This window comes from Molossus molossus, unplaced genomic scaffold, assembly GCF_014108415.1.
Source record: "Molossus molossus isolate mMolMol1 unplaced genomic scaffold, mMolMol1.p scaffold_m16_p_12, whole genome shotgun sequence".
NCBI classification, from domain to species: Eukaryota; Metazoa; Chordata; class Mammalia; order Chiroptera; family Molossidae; genus Molossus; species Molossus molossus.
Window position 1 is genome coordinate 33,523,729 of NW_023425347.1, and position 16,545 is coordinate 33,540,273.

A 16,545-nucleotide genomic window follows, 5' to 3' on the forward strand; every position below is an offset into this window, starting at 1 on the left:
ATGTGGGATTACCACACCCTAGCTGTTCACTTTCTGTTGAAAAATTCTGTGTTTGAATTGTTTTTTAGGTTGAGCACATATTAGAAAAACAATAAGGAAAAAGATTTTAAAGATAAAATTGGTAAGAACTCTACCAATGACAAATAATGAAAGATCACTCTGATGGTCTAGGAAGTAAAAAGCTGTCAGCTTCTATTCCCCAAGGAAAAGAAATAGGAAGGAGGCAGCAAAGGACAATAACCGATTTGACATTGGATTCCAAATTAAGAAATATGATAGAAAAGGATTCTGAGGCTATGCTAGACATGTCTACAGAAATGAGGTGGCAGAAACACAATAATGTGTCAAGGAAGTTCTATTCAACAAAACCTCACAGCACTTGCTGTCCTTTGCTGAGTTGCTTTACCAGAACATGGTAAATCTGTATCACACTAATAAAATAGCTACAGTGCCTGTTTCTATGGGCTAGGCACTTCTCTAAGAACTTTACATATATTTACTTTTAGTCCTCATAACTGCCCCGTGAGATGGATACTGTCCCTATCCTCATTTTCTAGACAGGAAATGAAGGCCTGGAGAGGTTATATAAGTAGCTCAAGATTACCCAGCCTTTAATTGGCAGAACTAGACTCAGTGCTCTAGAGGTCCGAGCATTTCCTTGCAATTCTGTTTAAAAGGACCAAGTAAGATAAGGGCCATTATATGTGCATCTCTTTGTACCAAGAATTGTAATTGTAGGTTGATTTTTGCTTACCTAAACTATAGCATGTGGCATGCCCTAAGGCCATCAATTATACATATTGAGTGAATGAATGGATGAATTCAGAGAAGAATCTGAGCTCCGTGGAGGAGTGACTGCATTCTTTCTTTTCTTTTATCACCTAGTAGAGTGTCCAACATGAGTAAGCAATATGAATTTCAGTCATCTATGAAGATGTTGAAAATTGTAAAGAAATCAAGCTTTATAAGTTGATCCCAAATACACTGGCATAGCTTATGAATAATATTTTAATGGCTTTCTTGTGAAGAATAGCCCCAGGGGGACAAGTCTAAATCTAGACACACCTGCATAACCATACATAAATAAATATAGAATATGTTTGCTTAGAAAGAGGCAGTAGTGCTGAAGAGATGCAGAATTCAAAGTATTTGAGCCTCTCTCTCTCACATCTATTGGTTTCTTAAATGGAAATAATAACATATATTTCCAGTTATTGTGAAGCCAAGGATTAAATGACATGGAAATGGCTTACCCAAGTACCTACAACATAGGTATTGCTCAGTAAATGTGACCTGTTATATGTGTCCACATATTATAAGTGTGACATGAATTCTTAATGTGTGACTATAAATACCACAGCTAACATGATATACAACAGCTGGGAGCTCATATACATAAAATGCTTTGAACTTATATAGTAGAGGCTCAGCCTAAGCAAACAGTAAAAGTAGCCTGTTTTCCCTTCCTTTCCATGACAGGTACACTCACTCCCCTCAGGCAGCTCATCCAGTCATGGAAGTTTGAATTCTCTCTCTATGCCAACAACTCCACATTTCTATCTCCAGCATAGTTCTCCCTCCTGAGCTCCAGTTTGCATTTCTAACCGCTCACTTGGTTTCCCCACTGAGACATCCAGTTCTGACCGAGTTCAAATACAAACTCCTGGTTTCTTCTGCAGCACCACCTCCCACTTTCCTCTTCTTCCTATTTCTTTAAATGGGTTAAAGCCATTTCACTTCTTAGATTTAAACTCTCAGCCTTGGAGGGAGGAAGCAAATTCCCTTCTTCATAGCTATGGACAACGAAATGCTGGCGGCTGGATTGGAAATGAGCAGGTGGAGGAAATGAAACTGGGTGAAGTGTGTGAGTAACTCTCCATGAGTATCTAGAATGGATTCATAGCATGGAAAAAGTGAGGTTGCCTCTCCAAGTAAGCCAGTGCTTCTTAATTGATAGCCTGGAATTCAGTGTTTCCTTCACTTGGGAAATTTATTTATTTATGTATTGTTCTTTATTGAATTTTAGAGAGAGAGGAAGGGAGAGGGAGAGAGAAACATTGATTAAAGAGAGCATCGATTGGTCGCCTCCAGCATGCCCCCCAACTGGGGATTTGGCTCATAACCTGGACAGGTGCCCTGACCAGGGATCAAACTGGTGACCTCTTGGTGCATGGGTCGACGCTCAACCACTGAGCCATACTGGCTGGGCAAGGGAAATTTATTTTTTAAAAAGCATAAAAGAATCCTATTTAGCCCCTTGAGGATCTGTACCCATATCCTCTGCCTTCCTGCCTGCTACTACTAGGGATGAATTATCCATGCTTTTATGGAAAGCCAGTCTTTTTCCTTTTGCACCGATCCCATTCAGTTTCAAATGTGGTCTGTCTTCTATATCATTGTTTTCTAGACTCTACTGGATGCTTGCCATCACCATTTTAAAAAAATGTCATTTCTGCCATCTTAAGGAATAAAGTGCCTCTTGACCCTGCTTTCCACTTCACTTCTCTACTGTCCTTTGCATCTAAACATCTCAGAAGAATTGTTTATACTCACTGTCTCCAATTCCTTTCTTCCCATTTTTTCTTCAGCTCACTTTAATCAGGGTTTTCTCCCAATGCATCATTGACACCGGCCTTGCTGAGGTCAATGACAACTTCCACTTTGCTAAATATAGTGATCAATTCGTGGTTCTTAGTTGACCTCTCAGCAGCATTGGACACAACTGACGACTCCCCCCTTTGGTAAACTGCCTTGACTTGCCTCCCAAGATACCTCACTTGCTCCCTTCAAGGAGCTCATCTAGTTATATAGCTTTGATTCTCCTCTCTACGCCAACTCTACATTGATATCTCCAGCATAGTTCTCTCTCCTGAGCTTCAATTTGCATTTCTAACAGTTCACTTGCTTTTTCTACTTTGACATCTAATAGATATCTCAAACTTAACAAGTCTAAAACCAACTCCTGCTTCCCCCCCAAACTATGCAACCCACATAGCCCCTCCGACCCCCCCAGTAATGACAACCCCCATCCTTCCAATTGCTTGGGCCAAAAGCCTTGATTCCTCTCTTTCTCTCATAACCTACACTGAACTTTTGCTTTACTACACTATTACTACACTATTGGCTTTACTTTCTAAGTATCCACCTCCATTGCCACACAGTCTTCTCTCTGTCTCCTGCTTAATTCATTCACCACTTAACTAGTCTGTGTACTTTTCACTCCTGCTCCTTCTCTCCCCACAGTCTCTGCTCAGCAGTGGCCAAAGTGATTAATTGGACATGTAAATTTAATCAGCTCATCCCTTCCCCCAACCCTGTGATGACTCCCCATTTTTACTCAGAGTAAAGCCAAAGTCCTTACAATGGTGTGCAAGGTTCTTACATGATTTGCATTCCCTACCTACAAATGTCACTTCCTCAGGGAGGCATACCCTGACAGCAATAGCTACAATTGAGACACCCTGCCCACTACCATTCTTCTTACCTTGCTTTGTTGTCCTCTGTGCACCATAATGTACTCATTACAGTTTTTGTTTAATATCAATCTCTCCCTGCTAGAATATAAGCCCTTTAAAGACAAGGGAGTTTACCTGTCTTGCTCACGGGTGTATCCCATGTATTTATTTTTTAATTTTTAAAAATATTTTTTCTTTATTGATTTTAGAGAGGGAAAGAGGGAGAGGGAGGGAGAGAGAGAGAGAAACATCAATGAGAGAGAACATCGACTGGCCTCCTCCTGCATGCCCCACACTGGGGATTGGGCCCACAACCTGGGCATGTGCCCTGACTGGGAATCGAACTGGTGACCTCTTGGTGCATGGGTTGATGCTCAACCAGTGAGCTACACAAGCCAGGCTACCCCATGTATTTAGAATAGCGTCTGGCACATAGTAGGCGCTCAATAATTATGTTTTCATGAAGGAATGAATTTATTTCAGATGTCTAATCAATATAAACTCAAGAAAATACTTCTGAGAAAGAGATTTTTTTCATATTATGATTTTCTCTAAGTATTTGTTAATTGAGAAAATCCAATCATATTCAGTCTCCAAATCCAGACCTTTCACTAAAACAGCACCTAGTAGTTTATTGGCAAAATAAGAAACTTCTGGGAATATAGTACCTTTTTGCTAGTCTCCTAACAAACAAGAACAGGAAAACAATATGATATGAGTTAACAAACAAAATTGCAAAATAATAATTCCAGTGTCCTAAGTTTTATTCTTATTAAGGAAAGTAAGCAAAGTAACACAGTAATGAAAAGAATAAAATAGAGCAGATTAAGCATTCATTTCTTTGTAACGTGTTACTTTAAAACTGTCCTATTGTAAAGTTGTGGTGTGTTCTAATCTGGCTAAAAGAAAAGGCTCAAGTGAGATGAAAGACCACAGATGTGACATAACATCGCAAGTGGGAATTTTAATTATAGTTTTGCAAATGGCAAGTTGAAATGACATAAAAATCCTGAGGAAAAAGCACCATGAAAGGAATTAGGCAATACTTTAAAAACACAAAACAAAACCAGCCCCCAAAGCAAACTGATTTGTATGGTTATTTGAAAGGAGGAAGAAAGAGGAGTTGCTATTTCCAAAGGGTGAGTCGAACATTTAAAAATCCGCAGGGAACTCACTCGGTTAGGATGTCTCCTCAGAGGCCGCGTCTGTGGGAAGAGAAGATGAGCACAGCCAGAAACCTTAAATGTCAAGATGAGGCTGAGCGGAGCCTGAGCTGGAGACAGGAATTTGGAGAACAGGAAGGGAGAAGCCAGCCTATGGGGTTTTCTTACTCAGGGGTGACATTCTAGCACTCTGGGTTTGAAAGACTATCATGCCTGAGCACTGCAACTTCTGACAGCTCTTCAAAACAGTGTGGCCCGGGGATGATTTGAAAATAAGTTAAGATGGAGAGATTGCAATCACGGGACTGCAAGTCAGCGATGTCTTAATGCCAGTTGCTCTCCAGGCAAGGGGGACCTACAAGAGGAGGCAGCTGTCCCATCTCCCGTTCCTGATCTGTTCCTGATCGCTCTGGAAGTCAGTGCCCTTGCTCAGCCAGGCAGGGAACCTAAGCCAGAGGGGTGCTAAGGTCATGAGTCTGAATCTAAATCTAAATCTGAATACATGAAACTAGGTGACCAGGTGCCTTCCCTTCCTGAGATTCTGTGATATCCCCTCAAAGTTCATGCCCTCCAGCATACTGATACATAGTTCCTTTTCCACTGTCCTCATTAACGTTTGCCTCATCTCCTAAACTCTCTGCTTGTTTATCTCTTGCTAGTGGAATAAGAGTTTTGTGAACTATGTTCACCTCCCTCCTCTTTTGTGTGATACCTGGGTGACAACCTATAGAACCCCAAACCTACATGTGTTTGAACTACAGAGGGTTTTCTAAAAATGTTTTTCAATTAACTGCCTACATTCAATCATCAGTAAATGCCACATAAATATTTGTATTTCCAGCACTTTTAACAACCAGAGAGAACAGCTGGCAAACCTGGAGTTAATTCCTGTGGAGCAAAATCCTGCTGAGGCTGAGCTGCAGCTGCCCCCTTTCAGCTGGGTCTCACTCTGCAGTTCCCCAAGCCTCAGCCACTCCCTGCCGCCCCGGGTTCTGAAGCAGAGGGGCACCTGCCTTTATCACTGTGTGTACACTATTGTTTTTTTCTGTGACAGAGAAATGTTTCTTTATACCGTGTCACAATGTTTCCTATAGACATGCTTTAAGTTTCCTTCGCCTGGCTACATTCAAACCACCTATCTGGTTCCTCCAGACGTTAGAGACTGTGATCCATGGTTTGTATTCTCTGGCTACCCTCCCAGGTTTTCAGCAAGGAAACATCCAAATGGAATACAGAAATGAAGTGGTGGGATGCCGTCAGCCCCAAACAACCCAGGGCGGTGTATAATCATTATCAGGTGGCCAGACGGACGAGGCCCTTCCAACCAGGACTCTGATAGTCATACCTTATAAGTGGTTCTAAATAATTGTCAGAGAAATGTAGTCCTTAAGTAGTCCTGTGAGGTATATATCATGATCTACATTTTTATAAATGCAGAAACAGAGGCACGGAGACGTGAAGGGATTTGCCCATGGCCACCCAGCGAATGAATGCGGGACCTGGGATCCCAGCCCAGATTTTTGAGGCCAAGTTCAGCGTTCTTCTGGCACATCAAAGCTGCTGCACTATCATTCTTGAAGATCAATGTGCTGTGATTCTGAGAAACCTTTAAAATATTCTCTACCATCCACTCAGGAACATGCTTCGCTGCCTCAGCCAGGTGGTGATGAGAAATCTTAGACTCTGCTACCCCTCAGACCCCATTTTTAAAATCAAGGTGAATGAGCCCATCTATTGATCCTTTAGAACAACTATTTTACCCAAGTATTTCTCTCCACTCCCTCTACAGAATCTTCCTCTCAAACCCTTGAATTAATGTAACGGTCTCCAGCTGAGGCCCTCACGTAACACTCTCTGCCCCTCCAGTTTACACTGACAGGCAAAGCCCATGGTTTTGCAGAACAACTTCATGGTGCCAGTGTCGTCTCAGACGCTTGCCGTGGTTTCTTCACATGTTCGCTATAAACCACTGGGGCTGACATTCAAGGTCTGTCCTTGTGGGGGCTCTGATGTTTTCCCCAATATCTGCTGTTCTCCGTGTGAGAATCCTACTTGCCCAGCCGGTGACCTCAGGCTTGCCTGTGTGACTTGCTCTGGCCAATGCAACATGAGCGACATGCACCACTTCTGAAGAAGAGCCTTAAGAGCCTTGGTGGGTTCTCATCCCCCATCGCTTCTCTCTTCCGGGGCCATGGTACTGTGCCAGAAGAGAGCGGCTCCCTCGGCCTGGGTCTTGGAGGCCATGTGGAGCAGAGCTACCACCAGCAGGAGAGCTGGTCCTCGGGCGATGTGAACTTGTGGGGGGAGACTCCCATCTCCTGTTCCTCGGAGATGACACATGCCATGAGCACACATACCGTGAGCGAGAAGTCAGCCTTTGCTGCTGTAGACACCGAGAGTTTGAAGGTGTTCGTCACAGTATAACCCAGAGAAAGCTGCTCAGTACAGCCTCCATAAACGGCCTGTTTCCTTGACTCCACACACTGTGTTCCTTACCCAGGGCTCTTTCCTGGGGTGTATGCTGCCCACAGCTTTTCTCACTGATTCAGAGCCACTTAGCTTGGATCTCTCATTTTGTTTGCTACCAACTCAGTTCCAAAAGATGAGCTCAAGTTAGAAACTGCTGGCTATACCCCAGTTCCCTAGTGTAGGGCAACAGGAGATCTGCAACCTTCTAGGTTTTCTAGCATACACAATAGAAGGATCATATAACCTGACCCTTCATACCATGAGTTGGTGCACTAATCAAACATAGCAGTGCCATAAATGTCTAGCTACTCAAGATTACATATGAGGTTGCAGGCTTCAGACCCCACAACTTCTTTCTCAGAGATGCATCAATAAAGTGAGCAGTGATTTGCTCAATTCTGGGCGATTTCCGTGACTTCTTGAACGCCCTCTGCTGACCAGGTGGCTGTTGGGAGTGCGGCGGTGTCCTTCGTTTGGAGAGCGGCCTTGGCCGTGGCCCCGCTGAAACCCATCCAGCTCCAGGAAGAAGCCCCCAGAAGGCTGATCCAAAGGTCCCCGTCTTGGAAAGAGCCTGTTCTCTTCATGCTCACTTTTTGTTCCCTCACCGCCTGCCAACCTTTCCCATTCACCTTTGTGAGTCTGACCCAGTTTTTTTTTTTTAGTCCTCACCTGAGGATACTTTTTTTTCTTTTATCTTCAGATAGAGTGGGGGGGGGGGGAGAGAAAGACACACACACACACACACACACACACACACACACACATGGATTGGTTGCCTCCAGCACGACCCCTACCAGGGACAAACCACAACAGAGTTACGTGCCCTTTGACCAGAATCGAACCCAAGACTCTGGTCCGTGGGCTGACGCTCTACCCTGAGCCAAACCGGTCAGGGCCTGACCCAGTTTTTAAGACTCGCCTTTATCATGAAGCCTCCTCCTACTTGTCAGAACACCTGGATAGAGGGTGGGAGGTGCCCAGGGTGACATGGTGCCAGCGGCCTGGCTAACCCCTAAGGTCACTGTCCCATAAGTGCTCTAGGGCTAGGTGCACCAAGGAGGCAAGGGGACATTCAGAAGTTTCCAGAAGCAAATTAGGATCAGCAGCCATGGGAAACGGAGCCGGGCATCAGGAAGGCAACACTGCAGGAAGCTGTAGTCGGGAGGCAGAGTCGTCGGCTGGAAAAGGAGGAGAGAATGTTGAGAGCATGTGCGGAGGGGTGAGGGCTGGCACTTGAGACATCAGGTCTGCAAACTCTGGGACTGAGGCGGATCGCTTCTTTCTGTGAGAGCCTAGACTTGTGCAGGGTGAGGAGATCCTTCAAGGGTCTTTCATAACTACCTCAGTCCTCGTTGGAAACCTCTGGTGGCAGGGAGACAGTGGACACCAGGCCACTGGACCAAACCCTCCAGGGCTGCCCTGGCTCATGAGAGCCAGTTCTGAGGTCATGCCAGGAAGCCACCTGCTGGGTGTCCGTGGACAAGGGCAGCGAGGAAGGAGGAGAGAAGTCACGATGGGAGTGCGGGGGGGGGGGGAGGGGGGGAGCTGGAAGAGCAGAGAGTCCAAGGACAAAAGCTGGAAGGGGCGTGGGATTGGGGACCTGGAGAAAGGGGTGGGTTGTTGAGAGAACAGGCAAAATAGAACAAGGTGTGGGTGCAAAGTGGGGTCAGGAACAACTCAGAAAAGGGGTATTGACAGCTATTTGACTTTTCGACATTAATTTGGGATAATTCTCTTGGTTGCCGGGGTGGGTAGAACTCAGAGTCAAGCTCTGACACGACCTCCTACTGCTCTGAACCATTATCTGTGAAATAATGGCATGCATTGTTTGTGTTTCCCCTACTGTTTCAGGTGAGCTTGCTTGGACTCTCCCAGCTGGGATCTAGGCTCTGTCTTAGGGTTTCTTCAGTCTCTCCCATTGCCTTGTGCAGTGATGAGTCAGCAGGCATTAATTTATGAGCTAATGTCTACCATCATCAATCCTTTCATCATTTGTTCTCCTTGCTAGTGCCAGACGTGCATGCATTCAACAAGAATTTATTTTATACATTGTAAATTATATTAACATCTATTGGTACTTATTAACTGCAAGTCAAGCATTGTTCTGGTTACCAAAACACATCAATAACCATATTCCCCGTCCTTGGGGAGCTCACAGTCTGGTGGGAAGAGGCAGACTGCAAATAGAAAAACTATCCTCTGTCTGGTGTATCAGGGGAGGCTTCACAGAAGGGATGATATTTTTGCTGGGTCCCCAAGGATAAATAGGAGTTACTTGGTGGAGAGGCAGCAAAAGTCCTAAAGGCAGAGGGAATGGTATGAGCACAAGCACAGAGCTGGATTCTTTTTTTTTTTTTTTCCCTTTATTGAATTTTAGAGTAGAGAGGAAGGGAGAGGAAGAGAGAGATAGAAACATCAATGAGAGAGAACATCGATTGGCTGCCTCCTGCATGCCCCCCACTGGGGATCGGGCCCACAACCTGGGCATGTGCCCTGACCGGGAATTGAACTGGTGACCTCCTGGTGCATGGTTTGATGCTCAACCACTGAGCCACACCGGCTGGGCTGGAGCTAGGTTCTTTATCTCCATTCTGTGTGGTAGCCTTAGGACGAGGGACAATTCCTCTTCTACACATCAGTTCAATGAGTCTTTGAATAAGGGCAAATGCACAACTTCTGTTTAAACTCTGCAGAAGTGAAATCTTTGGCTTTATTCTTTTGTCTCCTAAGCAAACATGGAAGTAAAGACCTCAGTCAGTTGCATTTTGGATGGGCTGTTGAGTTTTTAATTTCTCAAGAGTCTAACCACGAGATTCTTTGCCTCTTTCATTATAAGCACTAGACTCGAGTGGCAACTCAAAGAAGCCTTTTCTCATGTTGTCAGCTTTTGATTAATTAATTAACTGAAGTTGTATACATCATGAATACATACTTCACATTCATTTTGACCACAAAACATATTTTACAATAATAAATTAAAAAATAATTCCTGTTATCTGCAAATCTATTCTTTATTTTTCAGCAACCTAAAAATCTTTTTCTTTAGCCAAGATGGTCCGACGACATTTTCTATAGCTCGGAACCAGCACTTTTACCTTCTGAGATATCATGGAATGCTTGAAATAGCATGGATTCTAAAGACTGATATAGTATGACACTCTCACATCAGAAAGAGTGGGCTGTTTTTCCTCTGCTGAAGTCTAAGTGTCTCTTTCACTTATCCTCAGACCTTCAACACACCGGTAGCAGTTACAGGCTGGGTTTATGTGTGTCTCCCTGCATGCAGACACTCCGGGCCCGAGGGCATTTATTTTGAGTCCCTAGGAAAAGTCATGGCCAAACCCCAGTTAAGAATGCATGTGTAGCCTGGCTGGTGTGGCTCAGTGGCTGAGCATCGACCCATATATTAAGAGGTCGCTGGTTCGATTCCTGGTCAGGGCACATGCCCAGGTAATGGGCTTGATCCCCAGCGGGTGGTCATGCAGGAGGCGGCCAGTTGATGTTCTCTCTCATCGATGTTTCTATCTCTCTCCCTTCCTCTCTCGCTGAAATCAATAAAGAAAATTATTTTTAAAAAAGAATGCAAGTGCATTGACTGGGCAGGTGATCAGCAGACTTTGGAACAACCGCATGGCTGGGTGTGAGCATCAAGGAGATTGGGGCCGTGATTTCACGCCCGAAAAGGCCTCCATGATGCCTTTGATTCAAAGTCCAGAGAGCAAGTGGCCCTGCCCTGACTGCTTTGACCCTGCTGGGGGCAGTGCACTAATGTGCGAGTTGGACTTCTTGCCATGCACAACAGCTGAGAACCTTTTCCTGGAATCACCTTTGACCCACAGGGACTCTGGGGTTTGGGTGGATGGGTGGCTGAGACATTTATTGCCAAAATATCTCATGCTCCAAATAAACACTTGAAATCGTTTAGGTTTGCTGTTTTGTTGTGGTTGTTGTTGTTTGTGCGTGTATGTGTTTTACCTCAAAATAACAAAGATCTGAAATCTCACTTCCTCCCACTAGTTCCTATCATGCACACCGCTGTCTGGCTAGAAGCAAGGAATCCCGTGGGTGAGAGGTGCTGAGAGCAGCCTTAGGCGGCCAGGACTCCCCTCCACACAGGGCTCTTCCTTCCTCCCCCTCTCTGCCTTCTGCACTCTTGAGTTCTTCTCCCGAACCTCTCACCTAAATCTCCACCTTCCTTCACCTTCGCGCTGAACCCTGGTGTGCGTGTTTGTGATGGTGTGCGGAGGCCGCTGTCCAGAAATAAACCATTGTATGGAGGAGGGGGAGGCTGGTTGTGAGCGGAGTCCAGCCAGCCTTGGCGTCCTGTAGCGCTTCTCGGTTGCAAAATTTCTTCTTCTCGAAAATGCTAAATGGGGCTCATTAAACTCCTCTGGTGTAATTTTTTTTTTTTTTAAAGAAAGGACAAGTTAAAAATAGCCTAAAGCACAAGTCTTAGAAACAATGAAAGCATTGCTTGTTAGGAAGAACTAGTGATGAAATGGGGAGGGTTTTCACAAAAGAGATTCAAAGCCGGACAGGAGCGGTTGGACCCCAACAGAAGCGAAAGGGGGGGGTGAGGGTGGTGTGCACGAGGTGAGAGCAGGGTCCGAGAATGGACCCTTACTCAGATTCGACCCAGTTTTGCTTTATCAAGCCCCTTTTAAGATATAAGCTACCAAATGGGAATAAGTTCCCGAGTACGACTATTAGGATGGCAGGATCTTGGTCTGTTTCATGACAGAGTTGGTGCTGGAGAATCTGAAGGACGGACCCACTCTGAGGCAGCCGCTCTTTGAAGAAGACAGACGGCTCGGCTCGTCCAGGGAGGAGAAGGCCCTGACTGCTGCGTGCGGAGGGAAGACGGGGACAAGCAGGTAGCCAGTGGATGAAGACAGCAGGACGCAGGACTGTATGCGCTCGCCCTTGAGGGTGATCCCCTGGCTGAGAGCTAAACCGGGAGGGTTTCGGCAGCAGGAAGTAAGCTGACACCTCCCTCCCCAGGTTCCTTGTGGTGAAAGGAAAGGCCCAAAGAGCCTTGGAGATGAAGGCGTCATTAGTGAGCACTCTGTGGCTGGGGAGCTTTAACGAAGGCCTGTGCCAGCTGGGAAGTTGCTTCTGGACCCAGTGTACACAGGGTGGTGTGTCCCTGGCCTTCGGAGTGCCGGAGCCCCGCGTTAGCCCTCCTGCCAACCACCTCCCAGCTCTCAGTGGCCGTGCCGACCACACCGGTTCCCTGTGACCTGGGGCCTCTCCCGGACCAGTGTTCATTTGGATTCATAAACATGTGAAACGTTCTGCCCCTCCTTGCCTCCTGGAGCGACAGGGAGTGCAGTGGGAATGGGAACGAGTGAGTCACTCCACAGGAGTTACGGGAGAGCTCCGGCCTCTCCCAAGGTCATGTCCGGGAAGGCCACGGGCGGAGCACATGCGGTTCACTTAAAAGATCTTGAAAGTGTTGTCCAGCGATGACTCCTGGGACTTGGGCCCCACTCCTGCAGCCCTGCTCAAGAGCGATGAAGAGGTAGCGTGCCGGTGGTGGGGAAGGCCGAGACGGAGATGACTTGGCAGCGATGTGGTAGCAGGATGCCTGCAGCAGTTGACGCCCTGACTGGGTGGCCTGTGAGGCCTTTCTGACCCTAAGATGCTCGGTTTCCTGCGGGGCGTGGGGGTGGGGGCAGGGCCAGTGGCTCCAGTCTGGGAAATGGCGTGCAGGAGGACTTAAAGCAGCAGTGGTGACAGGGTGGCTCCTTTCCTGTCTCTGTCTTGTGCCGGGGCTCAGGGACCCAGCCCTCCTCATTTACCTGCTCAACCATCCTGACAGTAACTCACCCCAATAGCAATAGTTCTGTGGGCCTGACTCCTTGAGTGCAATAGGAATATCAAAAACCATTTCCAAAGGCTTATAATCTGCCAGGCACCAGGCCAGGCTTGCCCGTACATGATCTCATTTATTCATTGGTGCGTCCCAGGTTCAAATCCTAGTGGTACGGTTTGTTATTGGGGGTCACTTTGGGCAAATTACTTAGCCTCTCAGAGCCAATTTTCTCACATTAGTAAAATGTTAATTATATTGGACAGCTGAAAGGATTAAATAAGTTTAATGCATGGAAAGTGCTTAGCAGAGTGCCTGCCACAGTGCTCAGTAATGGTAACCCCTGCAGCTGTACGCCAGGGCTACTGTTACTATTAGGCCTCCTTTATACATGTGGTCAAAGCTCCCGGCGGCTCTGGTGTTCCAACTGGGTTCATGGGGCTTGAAAACCTGGCTTTTTTCCCATTTTGCCTCATTGCTTTTCAAGTCTCCTTTTACATTGTGTGGCAATGATAAGCTTCAGAGTCATTTGAACTCTCCTGAGAGTGGACTAGTGTCCTCTCTTGTTTCCTATTAATAGTTAAACACACTGACATATAGATCACATATTACACCCTCAAGCTCAGGGGCTGTGTCTCATATGGTTTTGCTTCCCCACGCCCAGAAGAAGGCCCATCACACAGAAGGCACCGCATACATACGTGTTGGGTTGAACTGACTTGGCTCCTCGGGGAAAATGAAGCAGGTGAAGGAATTTGGGCTTTACCACTCACCTTGGCCATCCCCTGATTGCCCCATTTGACCCTGAGATACAGTAATGATGAGAAAACCAAAGTCCCTCCCCCCACAAAGGGATGCAGCAAGTATTCAGTAGGTGAGGTTGGAATAAAGTCACCAAGGAAACACAGAATGGTGTGTGCATGAGACAAAAAGATGTGTGCATCACATGCCCTGCTCTGGGGAACATGCAACAGGAGTGCCTCCCCCGGACTCAGGCAATATGATCCTTGGAGCAACATAAACGGAGTCGTGAAGAGGAGGGGCAGCTACACAGGTAAGGAACAGAGAAAAAAGGTGATGTTTTAGGCAGAGAGAAGTGATGGGAAACTGCCAACCCAATCGGGACCTAATGGGTATGAAAGGGAAACAGAGCTCCCACTCTTGAGAAAAAAATGGATAGAAATGGGGCCTTTTGAGAAAATATCTTAAGCAAGCAACAAATGGCAAACCATATCAGATGGTAAAATATGGGAGTGTGAATGCATTCAGAAGAATGTAGCAGGAGGAATTTTGTCAAAATGAGGTTCACAGACTACCTATATCAGTCACCTGGGATGCTTGTTAAATATGCAAGGTCATTATCTCAAATAATGTTGGGAATCATAAGGTCTGGAGGTAGGGGGTAAGAATGTGCGAGTTCAGCAAGCACCCTGGGAATCTGATGCCTAGTAATGTTCGAGAACCACTACAAACCAGTATTTATTGAGCACCTCCTACGGTTCAACAGGCCCCTGCAGTTAGGAGCAGAGAGAGTGATCTGAGGTCTAGTGTAAATGCACACAGACCTTGGGGCATGAAGACATGGTATTCTCAGAGGTGAATGAAGAAAAGGGAGGGTGTTTCTAATAAGTAAGGTTGGAATAAAGTCATTAGGGGGTCCAAAAATGTGTGTGCAGGGCGCAGCAAACCTGTGGGACTGGCAGTAGTGGAAGGGCAAGAAGGTGGAATAACAAAGTTTTAGCTAAAGAAATTCTACAAATGAAAGGCATTTAATTAGACAATAGAAAATTATTATATGGTGTTCAATAGGAAAAGCCCTAGCACAGTGAAAAAGCTGTTGGAAGGATGGCTAATAGTAAAAGACTTATGCATTTATGATTTGGACACCTTACTTAATTTCACCGAACCTCAATGTCTTGATCTATAAAGTAAAGACAATGATACCATCTTTTCAGGGTTGTGAAGATGGAATGGTATGTATGTGAAAAGGCAATGCTATTCTGGACCAAGCCTGTATTAAAACCAGTAACAAAAACTGAAACCAAACACATACGCGCGCATGCACACACACATACACACACCCCACCACCACCACATTTTCATAACCCATCATGTGACCTGTGATGTCTGCCTCTATGATAATTACTATTTCTGTTTTCGGCTCATTTCCTTTCTTGCCTTCCGTTTGCCTGTCTCAGCGGCTCAGGTGGCTTCCTGGGAGTCTGTGCAGCCATCTTATGGCGCGCCCTCTAGTGTTCGATGTTGTGATGACTCCTTCAGTCTTGGAATCCAGGATAGTTTCCTAATTTTTTTTTTTATCTTCACCGGAGGACATTTTTCCATTTTTGTTCAGATAGAGTGGGAAGGAGAGAGAGAAACATCGACATGAAAAGGACACATCAAGTGGCTGCCTCCCACACGACCCCAACGAGGGTCGGGGACTAATCACAACCAAGGTACATGCCCTTGACCGTATTTGAACCCGCGACTCATTGGTCCTCCAACTGACACTATAACCATCGAGCCAAAGCGGCCAGGGCGAGTTTCCCAATCTTACGAGAAACTGTCTTTTAAAGCTAATAGAGCCTACCTAAAAATAACATCTTTAACAGGAAGCTACACATGGACACCAAGGGCAAATTATTTTATAATTTTATAGCCATAATATTAACAACTTTCCTCTTTAAACAAAATCTCTCAGTAAATACTGTGGGGTTGAAGATCAAACTGAAGACACAAAGTTCTCCATCTTGAGTTCCCTTCCATGTTTCCAAAGCAACTGAAAAATATTTCCTTCAAATGTTTTTTTTTATTTTTATTGATTATTTCACTTGCAAGTTTCTTTTTTCTTTTTGAAGAATGAAAATATTACTAACTTGTGCATATCAGGGGTCTGATTTATGGTGCCAGTTCTATTCTTGGTTAACTGGGTAACCCTGGTTAAGTAACTCTCTTTCCTTCAAATGCAAAGTGGGAGATTTCACAATCCCTGGGCTTTCTTCCGCCCTGTGGTTCGTCCTCTAAATGGAGAGGCTGTGAAGGGCGTAGGAATCGGAAGACCTACCTTCTTATCCTTGTTTCAGTATTTACCACTTCTGGGACACTGGCCAATCTCTTAACCTGCCTGGATATTAGTATCCTCATCTGTAAAGTGGAGAAAAGGCTTACTCTGCCTTATTTATTATGAGACTCGAAAAAATATGTTGAACTAGTCAAGTGCCATGAAAAAAGTGCAAGGTTCTATAATAAAGACTTCTCCCTACTTATCTTTTTGTAAATGACTTATGGAAATCAAGGGGTTTCCTGATAGATATATGTGAGTTTTAATCCCAGTCCCACCAGTTAGTAGCTCCTGTGACATTAGATAATGAATATTACTCAGCCATAAAAAAGAATTAAGTCTTACCTTTTGAGACAGAATGGATGGGCCTAGAGGGTATTATGCTAAGTGAAATAAACCAGATACAGGAAGACAAATGCAAACACCATATGATAACACCTATATGTGGAATCTGAAGAACACAATAAACACACAAGAAACAGAAATAGCCTTGCAGATACAGAGAACAGACGGATGGATGCCAGAGGGGAGGGCTGCTGGGGAGCAGGGTGGCAAAGGTGATGGGTAAGTACAGATTGGTACTAC